Source organism: Carcharodon carcharias, chromosome 7 (assembly GCF_017639515.1).
Source record: "Carcharodon carcharias isolate sCarCar2 chromosome 7, sCarCar2.pri, whole genome shotgun sequence".
NCBI lineage: Eukaryota > Metazoa > Chordata > Chondrichthyes > Lamniformes > Lamnidae > Carcharodon > Carcharodon carcharias.
This window is the reverse complement of record NC_054473.1, coordinates 156026968-156053944: the sequence shown is the minus strand read 5'-3', so window position 1 is coordinate 156053944 and position 26977 is coordinate 156026968. Positions and strand designations below refer to the sequence as shown.

Sequence of the window (26977 nt, the reverse complement as noted above, 5' to 3'; positions counted from 1 at the left end):
TAACGTTTCAAGTCCATATGACTCTTCAAAAGAACTAAGGAAAAATAGAAAAGAGGTGAAATATAAGCTTGAAACGTTAACTGTATTCCTCTCCACAGATGCTGTCAGACCTGCTGAGTTTTTCCAGGTATTTTTATTTTTGTTTTGGATTTCCAGCATGCGCAGTTTTTTGCTTTTAACTAGGTTAGTCTGCTCGAAGCCTGCTGGTTTTCAAGGGCAAAGAGTTGTCCATGGCCGAGTGCAGGCTGGCAGATACCAAAGTGCAGGACAACATGTTGAGGGATGCACTGAAGCTGTCTGAGGTCTTTCAGCCATAGTACACTGAGGGGTTGGAAACCCTTGGGCTGTATTTCTGGCATGTAAAGAATCTGCTAAGTGTTAATTGTAATGCTAAATGTAGTGATTAACACACAGTATAGGAAGAAACTAATTGGATGTTCACCTTATGTAATGTCAACTTTGAACAGTCATGTAAAGTGCTTTTATAAATTTTATGAATAAAGTATATGTTTGGAAAAATATATAAATGTCAAATGCTGCATCAGTAGAAAAATGTAACTGCTTTACATGTGAAGTAAAATACTACATGTATTTCCCACTGTTTTCTAGGTTGAACAGAGTCAGGGGCTGAATGGCCTACTCCTGCTCTCATGCATCAATAATATAACAACATTTGACTCCTCCAAAAGGTACATCAATTGCTGTCACACCACCCCACCCTACACCTTCCAACAGGGGTTAATTGATAGCCAGCAAGAGTAGGAACTCTCTTCCTCCGCTCAGAGCTTGCCATAGCCAACTGCAGTACATGCAGGCCAACTGGAGTACCTCCAATCCTGCTTCAGCCAAGATCTTTCTTGATGATACTGCTCAGCACCACAAATGCACGCCAATATGGGAGAGCTCATTCCATCATCCACTCAGCACTCTGGAAGTCAACTGTACCAGTAAAGTTGCTAAGTGAACCAATGACTGCAGGCAGATTGTTGCTATCTGCCAAGCTGGTTTTGAAAACCACAGAGAATGAGAGAGAAATCTGGCATGATCATCGAACTTTCTAAAACAGTGTCCATCAATCGCAGTGCTGAGCTGAAGTCTGGAAAACAGTTCAAGAATGGGCCAAGATTCAATACAGACAGTATGGATACTGCAAGAGAGGTGTGCAGCCAATTTCTTCTGTCCTTTCCTTTTAAAACTACAGGTTTCACTTGTTGTTATAAAAATTGCTGTCACATGGCAAATAGGGAGCCCAAATACAGTGTAATGATGCCAAAGTGATTTTCACAGGGGCTCCCAGAAACAGTAGGATTGATTTTAACCCTGTCCATTCAGCTGAAATCGGCAGGCAGGCAGTCAAAATCAGCTCGGACATTTACCTATTGACCCTCTGTTCCCTCACCTTGGTCTTCAATTTTATCCTGTTCTTCCCATTAGGCAGCAAGGACTCCCGGTGAAAACTGACAGTAGTATCATCTTTCCATATGCACATCAGGCTCTTGTGACATTATTGGAGCACAACTACTGTTTTAATTAGTGGCCAGGGCAGGAGTGTTCCTCTGGCCTCCACAAGGGAATGCAAGACCTCCAATGCCCACAGAGTCCTCCAGACACTTACCACACACACCACCAGCCATTTACCTGATTGGTGAGATCTGTTCCTCGGTCCTGGCTAGCAATCTCTTGGTGCCCATTGCGCTCCCACTCATCACTTCTGGCCATTTTCAGATGGGGAAACTGACTGGGAAAACCCTTTAAAATATCTACCCAAGATTTATGCAAATTGCTCACTGAAGTTCAAGCAAACAATTGGGTGCATCCTCAAGTGAACTTGAGATATTTTTTGAGGAAGTATCCATGCATGATCCTCCAACGTATGTATGGAGCACAGTTTGCCAATCAACATCATCCATCAGATTTTGGACGATTACAAATGGCTGGTAATGTGATTGTATTACAAGGGTGCACCAGAATTTGTTTTAAATTTAAAACGTAACTGATGGGTTTTTTTTAATAGTTGCTTTTGTACTGCAGCCAACGTCCCTCTTCCTGTTTGACATGGGAGCTTCTTGTGAAGGATATTTCTGATAGGTGATTGACTGAGAATGTCTCCAGTAGTCACCAGGAGACAAGACTTTTGCTCCAACAATAACTGAAGTAAAACACTTTGCATCAGTTAAGTCAGCAGGAATAGGTTAAATGATTTTCACTGAAGCACAGACAACGCATCTTGCCCAATGTTTGGGCGTTACTGCATTTTCCTTTAACCATTTGTTTCATTTTGGCCTGAGGTAATGTCCAAGGTATGTTGTTCATGAATCACTGAAAATTCTCACATCTCAAATTTGCCCAATGTTGAATAGTGGAATGGGAATGTTATAGAAATGGGTGTGATAGAGCAAAGGGGACAAAGATGCATTGCAGGAACCAGACATCTGGAGGAGCAAGTAAACACTGTAGGTATACTCTGAGGTGCAATTTAGCCTTATAGAAACAGTCCAAGACAGATAAAGGAGAAATAAAACACTACAGAAATAAACTCAGAATAGAGAGAGCACACTTGCTGTTAATATTGCATTCATTATTTCATTCTGGGAACAAGAGATTGTCGCAACAAATTTAAGCACTGGAGATTAATTTAACAATGGCAAATGCATTTTTAGCCTATTTTAAATAAAAGTTGACAATTTTTTGTTGCTCCTAATCCAGATTAAAGCTAGGACAAAACAGTCATGCTACTTTAGCTTAATGGATTTGTTCTCAGCTGGAGCTGTATTAGGCCAGGCAGGCTTAAAATAAATGTTACAAAAGTGTGTAGAGATTCATGATGTAGATGTGATCAGGTTGCAGTCATGTTTTACTTGAAAAGTGAATCATATTAGCCACTTTCAATTGTGGAGTATAAAAATGTTGTAGTCTTGGTAATTTACTGTTCCATTTATGACACAAGTTTCCATGCAGTTGTATATTGTCTAAAACTGTGATATTACCACTGTGAAGTAGAACATTTAGCATTTGTATAATAACAACCTTCACAGTAATTTCTTCAAGTGAATACATTCAGTTTTGTCATTTTCTGTGGACACTGAACCGTCTGGATTGCATTACCCAAGGTAAAAAAAACATGTTAAATGCTTACATGACACTTTGGGGCTAAAGAGGATAGTGTCCAAAAATAGGGTGCAACAGGGGATTATTATGCATGATTTGTCTGCACCTGTTGATCACACAGGGAGAGTACATCAACTTCATGCTGCCTCCCCATTTCCATTATTTCTGTATCCAACTAGCACTAACTGCCCTTTTGATTGGCTGAGCACATCAGCAAGGGGCAAATATCATGACTTGTAAGCACTACTTAAGACGAGTCTGCACTGCTTAAGCTAGCCTGTACATCTTAAAAGGGAGGTGCATTGTGGCTGGAAATCATAGTTGAAGATAATTTGACCAGGGAAAGAGTGAGGAATGGCACAACAGGGGAGAGTACAGGCTCTCAGGTTTTTGGAGGCTGTGCTGGAGGCCTTGAAGGAGTGTTAGGATTTGCGTTGGAGCCCATCAAAGTTAAATTCTTATATGATAATGATATTGACGTTGTGTTAACATCGGTGGTTAGGTGAAGCAATGATGGCCTGGATCCCCAAAGAGCAGTAATCATCATCGTATTGTCACTGCGTCCAGAAATTAACCCAGCCCGATGCTGCTCTGTATTTTTACCGGGGTCTTCTGAACTCAGTTGTCTCAGAAATATGGAACGCCATTGGATCGTAGTAATGTCAGAGAGTGATGGGGAAGACAAGACACGCCCCCCTTTTTACGGCACAAACTGCCATGGTAAGGTTAAATGTCCAGCCTGAATGTTAGTGAATGGATGAGTGATTGGATGAGTAAGTGAATGGATGAGTGGGTGAATGGTCAGGTTGGTAAGGAGAGTAAGTGGATCAGGGGAAGGTGGGTACTTGGATGAGGGAAGTGGGTAGGTTGGTGAGGTGGGTATGTGGGTAGGGGTTAGGTGAGTAGATGCGTGAGGTGGGTAAGTGAGTAGCTGGCTGAAGTGGGGATGTGGGTAGGTGGGTGAGTTGGATATGTGGGTAGGTGGGTGAGGTGGGTATGGGGCTAAGTGTGCAGAGATGTAGATGGGTGAAGTAGGTAGTCAGGTCAGGGGGATAGTCAGGTCAGGTTGGGAGGCTAGTTGTATGAGTGATCGGAGGAGGCAGTATTCGGGGGTAGAAAGGTTAGTCAGGTGGTCGGGTGAGTAGCCAGGGGGGTTGGGGGGGGGGTGCGGGGGGTGATTGGGGGGTTAGTTGTGTAGTTACCCAGGAGTTAAACTAGGTTTTAATCTCTCTTACATTTCTTGGATAATATAGGTAAGTACACTGAATCTGTCCGAAGTCTCCATCTGTTGTTCAGAGTTGGTGACACTCACAGAGGGCCCCAGGCAGCAGGGAAATTGCCCATTGGAAATTGAAACTTCCCAGGCAATTCCCACAAAGGTCCGTATGCACGAAACAGCAGAGGCCCCAACTCTCTCTCCTCCCCCCTGCCCGCTCAGATAGCGCTGAGCACTACCAGGCGTGTGTCATGCTGGGGGGGCCTTAATTGGCCTTCCCACGTAAAATGGCGGCGCACAGCCGATCATGGGCGGCGATCGGATCCGCGCCCGCCCACACCCAATCCCAACAGGTAGAAGATTCTGCTCAAGGTGTGTAGTTTAGATTCCTGATTTGTAATTTTTACCTTAAAAGCTATTGGTTCCCTTGAATCTAACTGGCCCAAAAATCCTCTTATTGACTGTTAATGACTTACTAACTCTTAATAACTTACGGTACAATCAACTTAACTTCTGCTCACCAATTCCGCCTCCAGCTTGCCACCTCTTCCATTCACCACATTCATTTCCGACCCTCCTGTTCACCCTCTCTCCCGACTTCCTGTTTCCTTCCCTGACCTTCCTGGCTTGTTGCCTCTCCTGCTGGACAACCCTCCCATTCGCCACTTCTCTCTCACCCTCCCACCCGCCAACCCTCCCACTTAGGCCATAAGACCACAAGACAAAGGAGCAGAATAGGCCATTCGGCCCATTGACTCTACTCCGCCATTCAATGAAATCATGGCTGATCTGATAATCCTCAACTTCACTTTCCAGCCTTTTCCCCATAACTCCCCCCATTCCCTTGCCAACCCTCCTGCTCAACACTTCCCTCTTCTGCTCCCTCTTGTTCACTGCTTCCCTTTCCCAAACCCTTGCTGTGAGTGGGGGCTCAAGAGAAGGGCAAGAGGGAGGGAAGGAGCAGGGTGTGGGCGTTGGGAAAGTGGCAATGAGGAGGGAGGGAGAGCAATGTGGTGAGTGGGAGGCTTGGCGAGAAGGAGAGGTTGCGAGTGGGAAAGTCTAAGGAGGGAAGCAGCGAGTGGGAAAGGCAGCAAGCAGGAGAGGTAGAGAGTTGGAGGTTCAGGTGGGAAGCAGTGAGGGGAGGGGGAAAGGTGACAAGTCAGGACAGGTGATGAGTGGGAGGATTAAGGAGGGAAACACGAGTGGGAGGATCAAGGTGCAGCAAGTTGGAAGAGGCAGTGAGCAGGAGGGTTGGGAAGTGGTAGTTTGTTCCAACATGACTGAGCATGCTCAGTAATTGTGCAAAAGTGAAAATGGCGACAACCATGCTTTTAGAACACAATTTAAGCGGTGGACACCTGTAATAAACATGAATTTGGACAGCAATTTCAAGCCTGAACCACAAGGAATCACTTAATTGAGTTTAAGAGTTTCCTTACATGGAGAAGTTGGAAAGGAAGGGAGATGACCTGTATTTGCAGGAGATCCTCCGGACACGCTATCAAAAGATGGTGGGAGCAGACAGTCCTGGAGGGCAATGCCAGGAGTCAATGCTCAATTGCAGTGCCATAAGAAGTTCAATAATCTCACCAGAGTGATCAAGGTCAGTAAATTCATTTTTAAGTGCCATATACTACCAAATGAACTACTACCTGACAACGTGAAAAATTGCCCAGGTATGTTCAGTTCATAAAAAGCAGGACAAATGCAATCCGGCCAATTACAGCCTTCTCTCAATCATCAGTAAAGTGATGGAAGTTGTCGGTCACAGTGCTATCAAGTCGCACTTACACAGCAATAACCTGCTCAATGATGCTCAGTTTGGGTTCTGCCAGGGCCACTTGACTCCTGACCTCATTACAGCCTTGGTCCAAACATGGACAGAAGAGCTGAACTCCCGAGGTGAGGTGAGAGTGACTGCTCTTGACATCACAGCTGCATTTGACTGAGTGTGGCATCAAGGAGCTCAGGCAAAATTGAAGTCAATGGGAATCATGGGAAAAACTCTCCATTGGTTGGAGACATAATGGGCACAAAGGAAGATGGTAGTGATCATTGGGGCTCAATCATTTCAGTCCCAGGACATTGCTGCAGGAGTTCCTCAGGGTCGTGTCCTCGGGCCAACCATTTTCAGCTGCTTCATGACCTTCCCTCCATCATAAGGTCAGAAGCGGAGATGTTTGCTGATCATTGCACAATGTTCAGCACCATTCACAACTCCTCAGATACTGAAGCAGTCTGTGTCTATATGCAGCAAGACCCGGACAACATTCAGGCTTGGGCTGATAAGTGGCAAATGACATTCACGCCACACAAATGCCAGACAATGACCATCTTGAACAAGTGAGAATCTAACCAACCCCCCTGACATACAATGGCATTACCATCAGTGAATCTCCCAATATCAACATCCTGGGGCTTATCATTGACCAGAAACTAAACTGGACCAGCCATATGAATACTGTGCCTACAAAAGCAGGCCAGAGGCTGGAAATTCTGAGGTGAGTAACCCACCACCTGACTCCCCAAAGCCTGTTCACCATCCACAAGGTTCGCGTCAGGAGTGTTATGGAATACTCCCCACTTGCCTGAATGAGTGCAGCTCCAATAATGCTCCAGTTTGACACCATTCAGGACAAAGCAGCCAACTTGATCAGCACTCCATACACTAACCTAAAAATTCATTCCCTCCACCACTGGTGCACTGTGGCAGCCGTTTAAGATGCACTGCAACAACTCATCAAGGCTCCTTTGATAACACCTTCCAAACAGACGACCTGTACTGCTTAGAAGGACAAGGGCAGCTGACGCATAGAAAAACCACCAGCTCCAAAGTGATGGCCCTCCACAGACCATCCTCCCTCAGAACTATATTGCTGTTCCTTCACTATTGCTGGGTCAAAACCCTGGAACTCCATTCCTAAAAGCAGTGTGAATGTACCTAACACCACATGGTGCGGTTCACCACCATCTTCTCAAGGGCAATTAGGGATGGGTAATAAATGCAGGCCTTGCCAGTGACACCCCCATCCAATTAAATAATTTTTTTAGAAAGCCTTAGATACTCTGCTGCTCAAATTACCACAGTTCCCTTTTCACTGCCAGCAATGTCTATTAAGCAGGCATCATTCTTGCCATTCATATGCTTCACCTCTTCCTCACACATTTAGTATTGTTCTAAGTCTCACTCTCAGGTCTCAATCGGCACACACTGTCAGCCACAGCAGTCAGATTGATAGCAATGATACTCACTGACACACTTCCTTAATTCTTGCAGGACAAGGTGGCCCACAACCAGAGTTGTTAGGAACCAACTAGAGGTGGAAAGGTATGCCTGCATGTCCTAACATCCGTGGAGGAGATGGTATTGGCCATTATTGGGATGTCCATTGCTGAAGTGGTGGCTTGTGGCAAAGGTGAAACAGATGATGATGCTGGTATTCTCATAACTAATTCTCCTCTTCACATTTCCCTCCCTTCACACTTCCTTCTGATTTAAAAGCTGCACATGCTGTCAACATGCATCTTTCTTTCACTCCCCCATGCACCACAAACTCCCATTGTGCCTTTTTCCTTTAAAACACTCAAGAGATGTCACCTGGGCAGGCAATGGAGGAAGAGCATGAAGAGAGTGATAATGAGCACACAGCACCATCATTTGATTTCATACTCACAGCCTCCAGCTCAGACGCTGACTATGTGCCAGAGAAGACAGATTATTGGTGCAATTTGCAGGTGATGGACAACAATGATGAGTAGGCTGCGACCAGCATGGGGCAGGGATAGCACAGGCGTTGCTCCTCGGAGGGTGAGGTCACATATGAATTCAACCAAAGAGGACTCAGATGAGGGCTGTGATTGGTGATGGGTTTAACACAGGGGGTGGCCTACAGAAGAATACTGATGAGTATGCACAACAAAATCTTTGTTGCACTGCGAAGACTGTCAGAAAGCCTACGTTCAATGTCAGGGAGCATGGAGGGATCCAGTGTCAATTTGGCACAGGGCTATGATGCAGTATTTGAAGGCCAATCTTCCATTGTAGCACAAAAGCCTGCCACCAATGCCTGTGTTCTGCAGTGGAAACTCAGACTGCTGACATCACAGCCGTTGGTTACATCGTGTTTTGGGACTAATTGCAGGGTATCACAGCAATCCAGGAATCTGTTTTCCCAACAGATTACATGGATTGCTAAAGTGCTTTTCCAGGGGAGTGCCAGCGATTCCATGGAGCACAATCTTGCTATCCTCTCTCAGAATGACAGCATTCCTTCTTCCACCACTGCCACGCAGCCAGTGCCTGTCAACCAACCCACCCCTACTGTTGTTGCCGTGCTGAGTTGATGCAGTCCGCGGCCAGGCCTTCTAGGCCCAGACCTCCTATATAAAGAGCGAAAAGGGAGCTCTACTTATTAGGGATTGTTAACTCCAATAATTGTATATAAAGGAAGAATGAGTCTGAAGCTGGTCTTTTACCTGAAGCAGGTTTATTCTTCAGCCATAAAAACAAAAAACTGCGGATGCTGGAAATCCAAAACAAAAACAGAAACAGAAATACCTGGAAAAACTCAGCAGGTCTGGCAGCATCGGCGGAAAAGAGTACAGTTGACGTTTCGAGTCCTCATGACCCTTTAACAGAACCTTCTGTTGAAGGGTCATGAGGACTCAAAACATCAACTGTACTCTTCTCCACCGATGCTGCCAGACCTGCTGAGTTTTTCCAGGTATTTCTGTTTCTGTTTTTGTTTATTCTTCAGCCAGTTCAATAGAGTGACAGACTCCCAGTTGCATTCTCCCCTGAAGTGTCATTGATTTACCCATTTATGCGTGAGACAATGCTCATTACCTGTTTTAACAATGCAATTGTCTTAACAATGTAATTGCTATACAATATAATTGCCAGTCAACAAGATGATTGTTATTGGACCTTGACAATGTAATTGCCAATACATTGACATGGATATCATAATGGCAGTAGAAAAAGGCGATGCAGTAGTAAGACAAAATTAGAATCTATATGAGTGGAAATAATAAAGGATCAATCCCATTAATAGGTGGAGTCTATAGACATAATAGTGAAAGGAGATGCAGGAATATGCAGACAAATTAGGGAATTGAGTAAAAAACAGAATAAAAAGCATAGAATAATCATGGGAAATTTCAACTACCCTGATATTAATTGGACAAAAGAGGTAAGTAGAGAGGACAAGGAAATGGAGTTCCTACAATGTGTACAGGACTCCTTTCTAACCCAGTATGTAAGAAGTCCAACAAGGGGTTGCTATTGGAATATGGAATGAACCACAGCAGATAAGAAAAGTAAAAATTATGGGAACAGCTAGGCAATAGTGACCATAATATAATGCATTTTGAGATGATAATAGATGAAAACCAGGTTAATAGATGGAGAAAAGCTGATTTTGAGGGGCTGACAGTAGAACTTGGGAAAACAGAATAGTAACAATATTGGCAAACAATGATGTAGGACAAAAATATAAAACATTTGAAATGTTATTCAACAGACTGCTGGAAAAACTACATTCTACTGAAAAGAAAGGACAAACTAAACATCAGTAAGACTCCATGGATGAAAAATGACATAAGGGAACAACTGAGGGTGAGGAAAGAGGCATACATCAAGTACATCTACAACAGAGAAGTACATGATAAGAGAGAATATGAAAAGGTTAGAGAGAAGTCAAAAAACAATTAGGTAGGCAAAGAGGATCTATGAAATTAAATTGTCAAGTAACATCAAACAAAATAGTAAAGTCAAATCAATAAAAAAAAGGAAAGCTGGAATGGGAATGGGACAATTAAGTGATAGACAGGATAACCCCACAGGTACCAACAGAGGCATGGCAGAAATATTAAATAATTATTGTTTCAGTATTTACCAGGGAGATAGAGCGGATGGACCTGACATTGTATGATGAGATGAATAATGAAATAAGTACATTTAAAATAAAAGAGGAATGTATTGAATAAACTGATCAAACTCAAACAAGACAAAGTTGCTGGTCTGGATGGATTGCATTCATACATTTTGAAAGAATCTAGGGAAGAAATGAATGCGGTATTATTACACATATTTAATAATTTGATAGAAAAAGGTGTAGTACCAGAGGCTGACAGCTAGTGTAATTCCTATATTTAAGGGAACAAAAAATACCCAAGGAATTATAGACCAGTCAGCTTAACATCAGTGGTAGGTAAAATAATAGAATTCCGACCAAAGGGAAGAACAGAAGGATATTTAGAAAATAAAAATATAATACTGAATAATCAACATGGATTTCAAAAGGGAAAATCTTGTTTGAAATAAATTTATTGAGTATTTTGAGGAGGTAACAGAGAGTAGCTTTTCGAAAGGCCTTTGTTTAGGTGCCCCATAATTGCCTAATGAATAAGATCAGAGAATGTGGAGTCAGGGACAAATGGCAAAATGAATTGCTACTGCCTTCAAGGCAGAGTCGGAGTAAAGAATAGTTATTCAGAGTGGCAGGAGGGAAGAGGTTTTTCACAATGATCAGTGCTGGGACCACTGCTGCTCACAATTTACATTAATGATTTGGACTTTGAGATCAAAAACACAATTTCTAAATTTGTGAATGACACCAAAGCAGGGGGTTGGCAGGGGTGGAAATAGTTAATACTGAGCAGGACTGCAACGTATTACAGGAGGACATTAATAAACTTGCAGAATGGGCAAATAATTGGCAAATGACATAACATAGTTAAATGTGAAGTGGCACATTTTTGTTAGGAAGAATAGGGAGGTCATTTAACACTTGGAAGGTGTGAACCTATTTGGGGTAGAGGACAATGGAACAGGGTTCAGAAAACACCAATCACTAAAAGTTGTGTGACAGGTTACAAGGTCATAAATTAAAATAAAGCCAAGTACTAGGTTCTATTTTCAGAGGGATAGAACTGAAATTTAGAGAAATTATGCTAAAGCTGAATCAAACCTTGGTTAGACCACATTTAGAGTTCTACATGCAGTTCTGGTCATCAGAATATAAAAAAGATATAGAGGCATTGGAGAGGGCGCAGAGAAGATTTACAAGGATGAAGTACATGGGTATAAAATCTCAGGGAGACGATTACAGATTGGGTCTCCTGTCTTCAAAAAAAAAAGCTGCGGGGTGACCTAATAGGGGTCTTTAAGATTTTGAAAGGCTTTGATAGAGTCAATACAGAGAATGTTTCCTCTAGTGGGAGAGAGCATAACCAGAGGCCATCACAATAAGGCAGCCACCAAGAAATCCAATAGGGAGTTTAGAAGGAACTTCTTTACCCGAAGAGTGGTAAGAATGCGGAACTCACTGCCAGAGGGAGTGGCTGAAGTGAATAGAAAATATATACTTAAGGGGAAGATATACTAGCATTTGAAGGAGAAGGGAATATCAGTTACACTGAGATTAGATGAGGAAAGATGGGTGGAGGTTTGAGTAGAGCATAAACACTGGTTGGGCCGAATGGCCTGTTGTGTGCCTTATATCCTATGTAACCCTGTGATTTACACAAAGGAGACTTTTGTAGCAATAGGCATGATTCGATTATATAAATTTGGTTTTGAATGTTTATTTTCTGGTGGCTTTGTTTTTCTATTGCGGCCAAGTGGATGCTGTGATGGGCAGAGACAGAGGGAAGGTAAAGTGTGGGACTGCTAGTGAATGGGGAGCTGGAGTTGTGTTTTACTGGTATGACACCTCTTCCAAGTTCCACTGGGCTCCTCCAGAGTCGTCCAGTCTGCAGAAGTATCGTCTCACTATGCAAAATGTATCACATTTTGTGTAGGCTTTCGCTTTATGCATGCTGCACATGTTTGTGTAAGTTGTGCACTGAAATCATCAGCCATGTGGTCAGTGGATCATCCTCATCTCCCAGCAACCACCCTTTGGTTTGCCATGGTGGCTCAAAAGCAGCTGGCACAGCCGACTGCCACAGAAAAAAGGCATCATGACCACTGTCAGGATATCAACCTGCTTGATTCCGTGCCCACACGTCAACTAGTCATTGAGGGAGTGGAAACTCTTTTGGTTCTGATTTAGGGCAAAATTGGCATACAGTGCTCGCAAAGTGTGTCTGCAAATTATGGTACCATTGGAAAGCCTGCAATTCTACTGAAGCCAGATACACCTGCTAGTCTCTGGGGAGAGAGAATGAAATGTAATTGTCTCTCTTTCATTAGAGAATCGCACTGACCTCCCTTGCGCAACAATGGACATCAAACTGCGAGATGCTGTAATTAGCTCCAGATCCAGCTTGGAAGGATCCAGGTGCATAAAAGATCATTGTCAAGGTCACATTCACGGCACTCCTTACCCTGCTCTGAGGTTGCGGTTGTGGCTGCAACAAGTGGCAGATTTCAGCGAGGGCATCTTTACTGAAGTGCAGATATCTCACACATTGTTCCTTGTTCAGGTAGCAAAATTATTCCCTGAACACTCTGGACAGATATAGCTTCTTGTTAAGACCCTTCCACCTTCTTCCAGCAGCTCATCCTGCACTATGTAACCTTTGTTTATCCTCCAAGTTGTGCTGTATTGCAAGGGCAATTCCTACTACTACACGCATTTCTGGTAGCAATTGATTTGTGCTGAAGCCTTGAAGTCAGCATAATGTCCTTAGCACTTGCCACACCGCTCCCTGTAGACTTCTGGGCTTTAAATTAACCATAGCCAGAATTTTTCCCTCATTGGGCAGGCTCAGCGGGAGTGGTTGGTAAGCCGACTGCCACTCGTAATCAGCTCCGCTCCGCGATTACACACAGGTGGGCCAATTAAGGCCCACCCCACATGGATCCCAAATGACAGGGCTGAGCACTGCCCGTGGGGGTGGGGGGAGGAGGGAGAGCGGGCCTAACACACAATTTGCTCATGCGCGTGTAAGAGCACTTCAACCTCCCTTTTCAGTTAATGTTTATTTGCTTTAGGAAACCTCATCCCGCTCATGGATGAGGTTTCCTAAAAAATGTAAAGGCCATTTGGCCTTTTCGCCTGCCTGCCAACCGTAAGGTTGGAAGGGTGGCGTTAATTTGATTTTAATTAGCTTGTTAATGGCCTTAATAAGCCTTTCAAGTATCGGCAGGTGCGCAGCCGACTCCGACTCGCGCCCGCCGAATGAAATATCGCGCGAGTATGCGATGACTTCGGGACACACGCCTGATGTCACCGTGCGTCATATTTCACTCGAGCATGTCGGGAGCACGCCCGCAGGCCGAACATAAAATTTTGGCCTATAGGAACAACCATCCATCGGCATCCTTCCATCAGTGAAAGGTGACAGACATGTAGCAAGTCAAATCCGGTGGGGATGGGATAGCTTAATGTGGTGCAATTTTGCTAATGGCTGAAAGGACCAATCCATGAGAAGCAGGTTCTGTCACAAGTGCCACATGTGAAGTAGTTGGCGGGCAGTTGTCTTCGGTGTTGGTGCCTTTTGTAAAGTCACTGCAGCCACTGATTGTCATGGTGACACACTCCAATCCACAGGTGATGTCATCGTTTCCTTCCGTCATCAGCTAGTGTCTCCCAGCTGAAAAACCGATGTTTGGAGTCTTCACGTCACATTTGCAAGCAATCTGAGCTTTGGGCGACCTACTGGTCATCTGGTTTCGGCTATCTCATCAAGCAGGAAATTCTTGGGTATGCGACCATCTTCCAACCTGCGAACATGTCTGAGCAAGTGAATTCACCTCTACGTGATAAGTGCTAACATATCTTGAGGGGTTTGCTTTTGAGAGAACTACCAGATTTGTGATTTTGTCCTTTCATGATATGCCTAGAATGCACCGCAAACAGACAAGATGAAAGTTTTAAGCTTCCTTTCTTGATAACTGTAAGTCATCCATGTTTCATAGCCATACAGTGAGATGCTGAGAACACAGTGCTAGTCGCACATATGCCGACTCAGCTACAAAAACTCACGGATTGTTTCTCCCATGCCTGCAACTTATTCTCCCTCACTATAAGTGAGAAGAAAACCATGGTCATGGGACAGGGCATCCCATCTCCACCCCTGATCACACTTAACTAACACCCCGCTGGAAGTGGTGAGTAAATTCTGTTACCTTGGGTCCACAGTGACAGACAATCTGACTCTTGATGCAGAATTTGATACACCCATAGGGAAAGCAGCTACCACCTTTAACTGGTTCACAAAACATACATGAAATAATATAGAGCTGACTCTTGGGACCAAGATGCTACTTTATAGGAAGAACCATAACAACAATGAGAATAAATCAAGCAGCGATTAATATATACATAGTTGCTGATCTCTTTAAATAGTGCCTGTGGAGGGTGAGCTGGATGGGGGTACCTTCCAGTTGCTAAGCCTATGTTCAGCTACGTGAGGTTGAAAGAGGCTGTTTTTTGGAGGGTTGAGTTCCAAAATGATAACAGTGGCATCAAGCCAACATTGCATGCTGATTTACATCATGATGTGCCTCCTCTGTATACATTTGCCAGCCATTCACTGGCTATGCCTGCACCAATATGGCATCCGCCTCCATTCACCCATGAGCTCTAACGCAGTCATAGGGCAGAATTTTACGGCCTCGTTTCGGCGGGGACGGGGCCGTAAAATGCGGCGAGACATTCTAAACCTCATCGGCTTCGGCGGGAACGCAAAATCCTGCTGCTGTAAAATTTTGCTCATAGTGACCATACAACAGGCGCTAACCATCCCAATTTCTCACCACTTCTCTACAAACCAAGGCCTACTTCGCCTGTAGTAAAGCATAGCACAGTAAATGAACTATCCAGTACATGAGGGAAAATGTGGTCTCTTTGCACTAGTATGACTCACTCATTTCACGAAGTTGATTCTGAGCAGACAATAATTTGCAACTATTCATCAGCAGCAACACATTTGTAGTATTGACATGATGCGTTTCAATCTTGAGCTGCAAGTTCAGCAAATACATGGATTTACAGCAGTCATAATAATGAAGTACTGGAGAAGTGCCAAGAGATTGGTATATTTGCATAATCTGAATGTCATGCACCTCCACACCCACTTGACACCCTATAAAAAGGCATGTGATGATAAAAGGTACATATTAGATACTGATTTATTTGCCCCAATTCAGTTTGCCATTTAGAGAAAAAAAACTACATTTCATGGGCCTGCAGTTAAAAAAAATCAGTGTTATAAAATGTGAAGAGTACATTGTCGTAGCGCACAGTGAATCTTGAAGGCTGCTGAAGAGGCAATAATTAGATATGACAGACTCTCAGTTCAGCTAATTAAACATTTTGACTCTGGAAGAGATGCAAGGATAGCTCTAGGTGTAGTCTGCATTCCAAGTTTTTAGTCTAGAGCAAGATTTTTAAATTTTTAATTATTAAACACACTGGCACAAAATCCTAAATCCGACCTGGCATTTCTAGTGCTGTACATTTTTACAAAACCAATATTACCTATGAAAAGCAGGCAAGACATGATCATTCAATCAAACCAGAGCTGTCATCATCCAGTCCTGTAATAAGGGCTGGGAATTTAAACTCACACTTAAAAAGGCAAAGAGAAATTAAGCACACGCTTGTGCTGGCCCAGCAAAATAAACAAGAGATATTTACCAAACAATAAGAAATGTCAGCAAGAAACACAAAGAATAGATTTGGAATCCAACAAAAGCCATAGTGGATGAACAATATGTGTATTTTAAATGTGGATTAAGAACTAATTATTCTGCATAATAATTTCTGATCATTATTAATGGAGCAGTAATAACTTTTGGATTTAGATCTTTATTACCTGCTCTTGCATAGCCAGAGCACCAGGAGAAATAAAAGCCCAGGAACAGACAAAGCTCTGCACAATCATCATTCTACTGACTAGACCAACAAAACTGGAGCACTGTAGATATTTACAATGTGAAATGCCATGATCATGCCACCTTGATGTACTTAGTGCACACCAGTGCGCTGGAAGAGCCTTGCCAATCAGGAGTTTAATATTTGAACTGAAGTCTATTTTGGCCAGCACATGGAAAGGAATACATCGAAAGCTCTCTGTTGCAATGCTAGAAAGCACCCACGGAGCTGAATAAAAATGACAGCAGTCATATCAAAGACTAACTATGCAGCAGCTGAATAAAACTTTCTGTGGCTCACGCTTTAACAGGAAAGTATTAACAACTCTGCTAGTATAAACCTGCAGGAAGGATGAAGCTGATACTACTATCTAAACATTATCACAAGGACACCATAATGTGGCATGACATCACAAATGTAAAAACCAGAAATATTTCAAATCTTTTCCATTAAGTAATTTTCATTTTTTCCCAAAAGCAGAAAGAACTGCCAAGCTTAACTGAACTGTTTTCAGCCGAACAAACTCTCAGGATTTATAGACCATGCTGTAGCACTTTTTAAAATATTTCCTGTTCAGTGCAATCGGTAGTTAAAAACTTAAAAAAGCAATGCACTTACCTCACTGTTAGCCGGCTGGATGTGAGAGATGCATTTCTATGTTGGGAATGTAATGAACTAGCAGGACTCCTGCCCTCCACAGCCTTTCAGCAGTCTGTGAAAAAGAAGTCTACATTAGTGACCACAACCACAAGAATGAAGCTCACGCCCCCCAGCCTCTGCAGCCAGTAGCACAGGATTTTGCATGGAAGTGGAAGCCAAGCAAAGACAACTTGATTTATCTGCCTGAAATCCAGCCCAAATCTTGGCAACAAACTGACAAAAGACTTGCTGCCTATGTTAAATGGACAGTCTTGCCAAGTACCGACAGTGCTGCTTTAATTAACTCTCTGGGGAAGGTTTTAAATTTTAAAAAGTGTTACAAAAAAGTCAAATAACGCATGATTAAAGGGAGATATGAAATTACAATGTCTTCGTTACATGACTGAAAGAGGAAACATCAGGTTTGAGGATATCTCAGCACCATGTTTATTTCAGTATTAAACAAATTGTTTACATTTATTTTACTCCTACCCGTTGCTAGTGTAAGAACAACATGAACCTCTAAAATGACAATACCATCCATGCAGTAGTAGCGTTCTGTCAATGTTGTTTCAATGTAAAAGCATTGTCACTTAAAATGACAAGAGGAAGAAAAATTAAATGTAAATTGTCATACAGTAAAAAGGTTGAGAGTCATTCTAGATCATCTCAGTTATTCATTATTCCAGATTTGCTGGCAAGTGCAACAAACTGACTTCAGCTCATTTAATAGACTTCGAACGATAATTATATTTTTTAGAATAATTTTTCCAAATGTCTGAATGGAGTAACAGCAACAAAATGTAAAGACATTTGGACCATTTGCAGCAGGTGCCAAAATTACTTAAGTTTAAAAGCGTACCAGCGCTTTTGTTAATTGATTAATAAACTTGCACCTTTACATATTACACGTGTTTACAGTACAGCCTGCCAGAATACTAATTCAAATATCGAATCTCATTTATTTAGCCATCGAATTAGGCATGTTTTGTTCAAAGCTGTTCAGATCCAGAGCCAATTAATCACTTACTTCAAGTTTTTCACAATGCACTTTCCAAATTCATAGTAAAACTATTTGAGTTTCAACTTACACTCAACATAAATGAAATTCAGCATATTCTAGTCGCAGGGAAATGTCATTAAGTATCTTGAAACAGGAGGATTGTTCAAAATGCAATATTATGTAACTGATATGTCCTAGTTCCCAGTATGTTTTCATATATTCAGGCAGATATATTAATTTGCTCGTGACTTCTGTCGTGTACTTCTTGGATAATCAATGTAAACAGATGCCCAAATAAAGCGTAAATATAGGCTCCTGAGCCAGCATTGATTGAGCAGCCTTTTAATGTTTACTCTTCACTTTGTGTGAGATTAAGAGAGAGGCAATTGTCAAGAAGGACATGGCCAATCAGTGGTGAAGGAACAGATCAATGTCTTACCAATTTCCAAATGGAGGTTAATACACAGGTCATTTACTGTAATGTCTCAGAGGTGCTCAAGTCTGGTATACAATGACTGTCTCATTCCTGAAATCTCATACATTCAAAAAAAAACTGAATGAACAGATGTATTTTAAAACCTTCAGGTAACCAGTGTGAATCCTATTGTAACAAACAGAAAGGATTCCAAACAAATTGTGATGTATAAACAAATATTTAATACCTTCTGAAAACAGAATTGTAAGAAAGCTCAAGAAAACATACTTTCTTATAATAAGTTGTGTCGAAATATGTCCTGCCCTCTGCTCAGTCAAATACTTGAGACATAATTGTCCATTAGTGAAAGTAGCCTGCGAGCAGCACGTGTGTCCCTCTGGAAACACTGTCTGCAGACTGCTGTGGGCTTCAACAGCCAAAATGGCCTTTGAATTACTGAGCTGCTCACTCAGGGAATCCTGGTAATGAAAGAAAAACAGAAGAGCTTGCAAGTATAAGTCTGGGGTGTGGTAATTCAAGAAGTCAAAGCTTTGGGCAATGAATAAAGTCTTTCAGTACAGCCCAGTAATGGCAGTAGCACACAAGAATTCCAGGTCTACCCTCTGGGGCAAGCATTGGATTGATGAAGAGAGAACTGAAGGCCAACTTCCCTTAATTTACAGGTAGAGTACGTTAAACAGAATCCACATATGTTACTACCGTGAACTGAGTACACTTTTTATATCACCCATTTGAAGAAAATCTATACAAAAATACAAGCTTCAAAACAGCTTAAAAGATAACTGAAGATACTGGAAGTTTAAAAACAAAAGTAAGTGCTGGAAAAATTCAGCAATACTTGAGAAGCAGTGCATTCTATCATGCACTTTGCAGGCCACTAGCCTTAATATTAATTTTAATATCTTCATATATTAAAGTTAGCTCTTATTTTCTCTATGGCAGGAGATGTTGGCGAGGTGGGTGTGTGTCCCCCCCACTGCAGGGGAGAAACAAAAGAGATAGCTTTGTGTTTGAGGTGGTGACTCTCCATCAGACACAGTGCTTGGAGATCACTCTGTATTCCTGGGGTTAACCCGCTTTGTCTATCTCCGAGGTATCTAGGCGATGAGATCTGGTTCCATTTTCCAGCTTTTCCATTTCTACCTGCTGTACCCTGCTGGTCTGTAAAGCGCATAAATGGGTAAGACAGAAGATGGTCAAAGAGCTATTAACAAGAGGAAATAGGAAGCATAATGAGAAAAATTAAACATTTAAGAGACAAGAAGAATGTGTGAATAGCAAGATGTGTTTTCAGTTCCACCTCTCTGTCCTTCTTAAGGAAACTCCTTAAACATACCACTCTGACCAAGCTTTTGGTCATCTGTCCTAACCTCCTAATATGGCTTGATGCCAAATTTTGTTTGATAAAGCTCCTGTGAAGCGCCTTAGGACATTTTATTGCGTTATGTTCTATATAAATATAAACTGTTGTTGAAAAAGATGGGGGTGGGGGTGCCACGCATCTCAGAAGTTTCCTTTACCCACAAGGCCCATCATGCAATACTCACACAGATCCATACATAGGCAACTGGCAAATACATGTTCAAGCAGCCTGCCCTGCCCACCACCTCCCCTACCTTCCCCTGGCCTGAAACATGCATAAGGCTAATTAAGCGATTAAGCATACAAATTGAAAAACCGAGGTTGAAAATAGTAGAAATAAAATGTATTTCATTCGGTCCACCCTTTTGAATCTCAGCAACACAACGGTACTGATGCTATACATTCCTATTCCAGCCCATTACGCCACAGTTCGATTTTATTTACATAATTGCACACAGACAGAGTGCCCCACTGTAACTAATGGACTAAAACCAATGCAATGATGTATAATGCTTAAAAGTTCTGTTAATGCTAGACAGCTGGACCAGCTAGTATATAAATTGGCACACTGGCGCACTACATGGCAGCAGGATATGGCTTTATGCCAATTTCCCACACGGTGAGTTTCTGATGTTGGTCAGGTCATCAATGATGCAAAGAGTCCAAAGTAAAAACAATCATTTGGAAATGGATGGGAAGAGGAGAAAAATACGCAGAGCAGCTGAAATTGGATTTTATCCTGTTCTGCTAACAGGCAAAGTGTAGCCCAAGTCTAATAAATCACCCTGAATTTGGACAAATCACTTGCTGAAGAATTACAGTTTTGGAAGCCATCACAAAGATGAATCAATATGAAATGACCCTGACAGGAACCTGATGGAAACAAACTTTTTTGGTAGCTCAAAAGAAACACCATCCAACCAAAAGTACACTGAAAGCAGAAATTCACATTAGAATGTTGATGTAAGCTATTTATATAGAGCCAGTCACATTGGAACAAAAATACGTAAGTGTATAAGAAATATGAGCAGGAGTAGGCTGTTCAGCTGCTCAAGTCTGCACCACCATTCAATAGGTCATGGTTAAACTTGTTTATCAATTCTACTGTCCAGTCCTTTTCCCATATTTCTTAGTGCAGGAAAATCTATGGTCTTCAATATATTCACCAGCTAAGCATCCAGGCCCTTTGGGGTATTTGCTGACCATCTACATTAGGGGCTGGATTTTCAAATGCTAGTGGGGGCAGGAATAGGTGCAGGAGCAATTTGAAAACTGTGCTCCCAGAGGGCAGCACTAAATCCTGCTGATCCAGATAATGACGCAATTTGCAAAGGGAGGGTGGAAGTTGTTGGGGGCGGGGTGGGGGGAGGTGGGGGGCAGTATTCCAAAACCCACATACCTCCAATTAAGTGCTTGTTGAGCTCATTAGTGAGCTTGTAACAGGCCACAGAATAGCATTCTTGAAATTTCAATCAACAGGCACGGGAGCACACATGTCTTGGCACAGACCAGGGTGCAGCTGGTGTGAACACAGTGGGGTGCCACCAAGGCCAGTGGATACACTGGTCAACTCATTTAAAAGAGAGAGAATGAAGCTCTGCTGCACAACCAGTGCCACAGAGTTGTCATCGCTGGTATTGTGAGGATTGTACTTAGTGACAGTGAGAGAGACTGTCCCAAGAGTGGTGTCAGGCTACTGGCATCACTTGGGCAGCAGAGGCTGGCAGGGAAAACCTAGTGAACAGATGAGCACCAGCTGAGGGAGTGGAAGTGGGAACAGGCTACTGACAGTTGATAGGGCAGCAAGAAGCAGCTTCGGCAGAGGCATCCTTCTAGTCAGACAGGAGCCAGAAGAGCACAGAGAGGGGCTGCAAAGGGAAGAAGGTGCTACGCAAGACATTAAGTGTACCACCCACGAGTCAGTTACCTGCAACTGACAGAGTGCCAGTGTCACAGGAAACTGCACCTATCCAGGCAGATGGTTTTGGGCTCTGGTCTACAATGACCTGATGTTTCGTGAATCCCAGGGCCCTCCCCTACCCGCAACCGTCAACCATGTTGAGGTTGTTCCAGGAATCAGCTGTGGATTTGGAGGGCATCTCACATCACCAGCTCATCACACCATCAGGCAGGTCCCTCCTGCCTTATTCCAGAGGGCGGGGGGGTTATACATCCATGACGAGACAGATGAGCCAGCGCAGACACAGGAAATTCATTAATGGTAGAAAATCCCAATGTCCTCTGAGATCCAGGAGATCAACAATTACATCCATGTAGTCATCAAGGCACCAACAGATTGGCCTGCCAGATTCTTGAACAGAATGTCCAACTGGCCTGTGACCATGGGAAGCTCATCTCGCGGGTCTGCACTCGATTACCAGGCAATTGTCATGACTTCTTCATCCTGTGAAAGTCCCAGGAGCCTTACCTCTTCAGGCCAGCATCCAGGCTTGGTGCATCGCTGCTGGGGGATAAGGATTATCCCAAGAAGGGGTGGCTCCTGACTCTCAGCTGCCACTTAGACATGCATGGAGACAGGCACTACAACCAGACATCCATTAATATGTACCTGCACTGAACAGGCCATTGGCATCTTGAATGTGCGCTTCCGTTGTCTTCATTGGTCAAGTGGTGCCCTCCAGTATAAATCAGCCAAGGTATCTCACATTGTGACCATTGCTGCATGCTGCACAACTTAACAACATAAAGAGGGCTGGAGTTGGATGAAAAGGAGGGCATGGTATGCCACTCTTTCTAGCAGGAAGACAGTGAGAGTGAAGAAGAAGAGGAAGAGGAGAACGAAGGTGATACTGCAGAGCAGTCTGGTGCCTCCTGAGATGGAAGAGAAGAGATGCCTCCTTCTCAGTCACATCCCTTATGTGGTGGTAGCTGACATCTCAATGATGCAACCAGGCACTTGTGCTGAAAATGTTAGGAGGAAGTATGGGCATTCAATCTGCTGCATAAAGTAAGAGGCCGTCACCCAGGTGCCATCTGCCTCTCACCTCCCAGATCTTAACAAATCATTGAACCATTTGTGACACTGGATCCACGCCCTACTTGTGACACCTCTACTGCTGACCTCAGTAACGACCTCCAACTAGGCCCCTTCGGACTCATGAGATGGTTTTCTTCTGCTGGATGCAGGAAAGGAATTTGACACCTCTCACAATTGTCTCTGTCAATGGCTGAAGAGAGGCATTTGAAAACCTTGTTGCTGCCCATGCCAGGGCCAGCCCAATCAGCACGCTCCTGTGACATGTCCAAGTCACGGCTGCTGCTCATCTTTTCAAAGGACTCTCCACCAGGCTACTACCGGTGCCACTGACTGGGTACCAAACTCGGCAAGGTAAATTAAGCATTTCACATTTGAAAATAGCGCCGGGAATTGATACTGACACAGCGGTGAATCAGGACCTGGAAATTATCCAGGCTTCAGGTTCCTTACTCAGATTTGAAAATCCAGCCAGTTGGCTTTGCCACAATCTGGAGGATATCTCTGTATAGACATCTCAGAACACAGGTGTCATTTTAGATTCAGAATAAATTTATCTAGGATCATAAAAATTAAAGACCAAAATTCAATTTTCATTATTTCAGGGGTTTCTGATGAAATGATTGATTGTTGTTTTCAGGATTTGCAGCCACATGGAACTGATATTACATTAATTGTAGTGCTTAAACCTATTTATTTACTGTTATGCCTTTGAAATGCTGGTATACCAACACAAAGTACACTAGAAGTTGATTTACAGTAAATACTTAATAATAATCTGTCAAAATACAAAACTGTAAGTAAATCCAACTGGTCATCAATCCAATAAAATTAGCCCTCTACATTCTTTCTGAAACTTCATAGTAGTTTTAAACTCCCAACTGCACAATTAGTTGTTTGGTAGTACGGAACTTGAGTGTTGCTGAAAAAAGAGACATGTTGCCTAAGCTTTTCATCTTGCACTCATCAAGACAAATCTCAAGATTACCAACAGTAAAGGGAACAACAATTTACACTGCATGAGAAGAGACTGCTGATTGGTTGGCAAGTGGACTCGGATTGGTAGAGACGTTGCCATGGTGAATGCAGCGGGACAGTTAACTGTCAAGCTATTGTTCAAATTCAAACCAGGCAAGTCGACTCTGATTGATCTGACTGCCTGGTTTGAATTTGAACAATAACTTGGCAGTTAACTGTTCCGTGTTGCATTCTCCACGGCAATGCCTCTACCAATCAGAGTTCACCTGCTAACCAATCAGCACTCTTTTTTCATACAGTATAAATTGTTCTTCCCTATACTGTTGGTAATTTTTTGATATGTCCTGATGTGAGTGCAAGACAAAAAGCTTAGACAGCATGTCTCTTTTTTCAGCAAACTGCACAATTGTTATCGGGACATTGTGCCACTCTCCTACTTTATCTGTGTCCAACATTGAATAAACAGTCCTATAACTGTAGCCTACATTATTGTATCACTCATCCAAGCACTTACCATTGCTGTCTACATCATGGTGCCATAAACTTGTTGAAACTACTGGAATGTACCAAATCACGCAAAATGTTAATCTGCGCAATGATTTCAGCGCATAAGAAAAACTTTGGAAAATTCACAATTCATTGCTCACAGCAAAAGATCATTTGTCATTGGACATGTTCAATTGAAAACTAAGGGCTCCTCATTTATTAAATCAAATCTTATTCCAAGTTTTAAAGATGGAGATGATATTAATAACTTTGAATTGTTAACTGGTTTCCACTTGTGGCACAAAAATGAATGGGCCAGTTGACTCACGACATAACTAGAAGGTAAATTTGCCATGGAGGAATACAATTCAAGCTTTTACAATGAAGGAATTGGGTACATTCAATCAGATAGGCTGTTTGAATAAATAGGAAAATTATTAGAAATGGTGCTTATAAGACATGACAAAGAGTACGGTTACATGCCAGGAAGGACTTCTATTTGCAGAGAATCGTCTTCTAACACTAACAGCCAAGACAGCTGAGTATAGCCATTTACGAGAGAACCGAGCAAGTTCTAGAGAAAGGAAGGCATTTCCAATAATGCAGACCAAGTTCTTAGCTAATTGGGATAGTAAATAAATTATGGGTATTCAGAGTCTCCTGGATCTTGTTGTTTTCCTTAGGGATTTAGACCCCACAATACCCCACAGTTCTTCTCAAGCTGGTTGCTGTTTTATTTTCTCTGACTTTTGCTTCTCAGAAATTTAGTTAGCTAGTTTGGGTACTTGGTATGCAAGAATGAACTGTTGGCTGGATGAAGCATTCTTGACAGACTTCACAGTCTTTCTTATGGATTCAAAATGTTTCTTCTTTTCATCTGTTCATACATTCATAATCTTTTCACAAAAGCCAGGAGGTTTTGTTACTTCCTATTTGGGATTCTTTGAAATCAGAAAACATTGCTGTTGTTAATATTTATAAGGTTAATCACAGAGTAGTGCAGACACCTTACAGCCTAACAACTGCTTAAACAGCCCATTACTTTAACATTAACCGCTTTCTTGTAGAACAATTACAGGAAGCAATGCAACTATATAAATAACAATTTCAAATTATTGCCATAATAATTCTTCACGCTTACATTAGCGTTGCCAATTAATCACATTACCTTATCAAGAACCAGTAATTAATTACCAAATATCAATAGCAAAATCAGTTATTTAGGTCACTCATCAAAAATGAATACTGATATAAACTGGCAGAATATTAAATGAATGAATCTAGAGAATTAATGAAAGCCAGTTGAAATAAAAATGAGGCACTGAATTGAAAAATCCTGGAAGAACTTGCGTATAAATGCTAGGAATTTCCTTGAGGCTTCTCCTGCTCTGCAGCCATAATATTATTTACAAGTGAAAATGAGACTTCTCCCAAACTTTCATCAAAGTTACTGTGGTGGAAAGAGAGAAGCCCCTAGGAAATATCTGGTGGAAGTACTCAGACTGGACTTAAGAAATTAAATTCTACAGGATATCTTTAGCAAAGGCTTTGACAACATTCTTACTATAGTGCTGAAGACTTGTGCTCCAGAACCAGCCCACCCTTTGCCAGGCTGTTCCAGTACAGCTACAAGACCGCCATTTACCCAACAACATGGAAAATTGCCCAGATGTGCCCTGTCCACAAAAAGCAGGACACATTCAATCTGGTCAATTACTGCTCACCAGTCAACTCTCAGTCATCAGCAAAGTAATGGAAGGAGTCATCGACACTGCCATCAAGCAGCACATCCTCAACAACAATCTGCTCATCGATGCTCAGTTTGGGTTCCCCCAGAGCCAGTTGGCTCCAGGCCACATTACATACATGTTCCAAACATGGACAAAAGAGCTGAATTCCAAAGGTGAGGTGAGAATGATTGCTCTTGATATTAAGGCAGCATTTGACAGAGTGTGGCATCCTGAAGCCCTCATAAAATTGAAGTCAATGGGAATCAGAAGGAAAACTCTCCACTGACTGGAGCCATACCTAATGCAAAGAAAGCTGGTTATTGCTGATTGTTGGAGGGCAATCATATCAGCCCAGGACATTGCTGCAAATATTGCTCAGGGTAGTTTCCTGAGCCCAACAATCTTCAGCTACCTAAGCAATGACCTATCTTCCATCATTAGGTACAAAGTAAGGAAGTTTACTGTTAATTGCACAATGTTCAGCCCCTTTCACAACTCCTCAGACACTGAAGCAGCCCATGTCCACATGCAGCAAGACCTGGGCAATATCCAGGCGTGGGCTGATAAATGTCAAGTAACATTCACACCACAAAAACGCTAGGCAATGACCATCTCCCACAAGCGAGGATCTAATTCTCTCCCCTTGACATCTTTGGGTTACCATTGCCAGCAACTTAACTGGACCAGCAATCACATGGGAAAACAGCCACCTGCAAGTTTCCCTCCAGGTCACACACCATTCTGACTTGGAGCTATATTCACTGTCATTGTTCAAAATGCTGGAAAACCCCGCTAACAGCACTGTGGATCTACCTTCACCACATGGACTGCAATGTTTTAAGAAGGTGGCTCACCACAATCTGCTAAAGGGCGATTAGGGACTGGGAATTAACCCTGTCTTGCAGGTGACACACAAGGTGTAATTTTCCACTCTGGGTCTAAGTCCATTGGCAGGAGTGGGAATCAAGAGTGAGTTCCGCTGGAGAACAGGGCATGTGAGCATGTCGGATTGTGCGCTTCTCACCTGATTAATTATACAGCTGGGAGGTTTACATCACAACACATTGTGGGGCGGGCAGGAAATTGCGTGCCCTGCCGTCATATCCAGTCTCTATATTTAAATGGTGCCTGGACAGCCAGTGAATCAGTCTGCTAGGACTTCAGGACACCGAGATGGGCTCCAGAAAGCAGCATGC

At 42.7% G+C, this 26977-nt stretch overlaps 1 long non-coding RNA gene across 1 annotated transcript in view; it reads right to left on the bottom strand.

Moving 5' to 3' along the window:
* Positions 1 to 26977, bottom strand: part of LOC121280191 — a 903449-nt gene that overhangs the window by 125152 nt on the left and 751320 nt on the right. The window contains exon 6 of the long non-coding RNA XR_005943559.1: positions 16771 to 16864. This is a non-coding gene — a long non-coding RNA (uncharacterized LOC121280191). The remainder of the gene's footprint in view (positions 1 to 16770; positions 16865 to 26977) is intronic.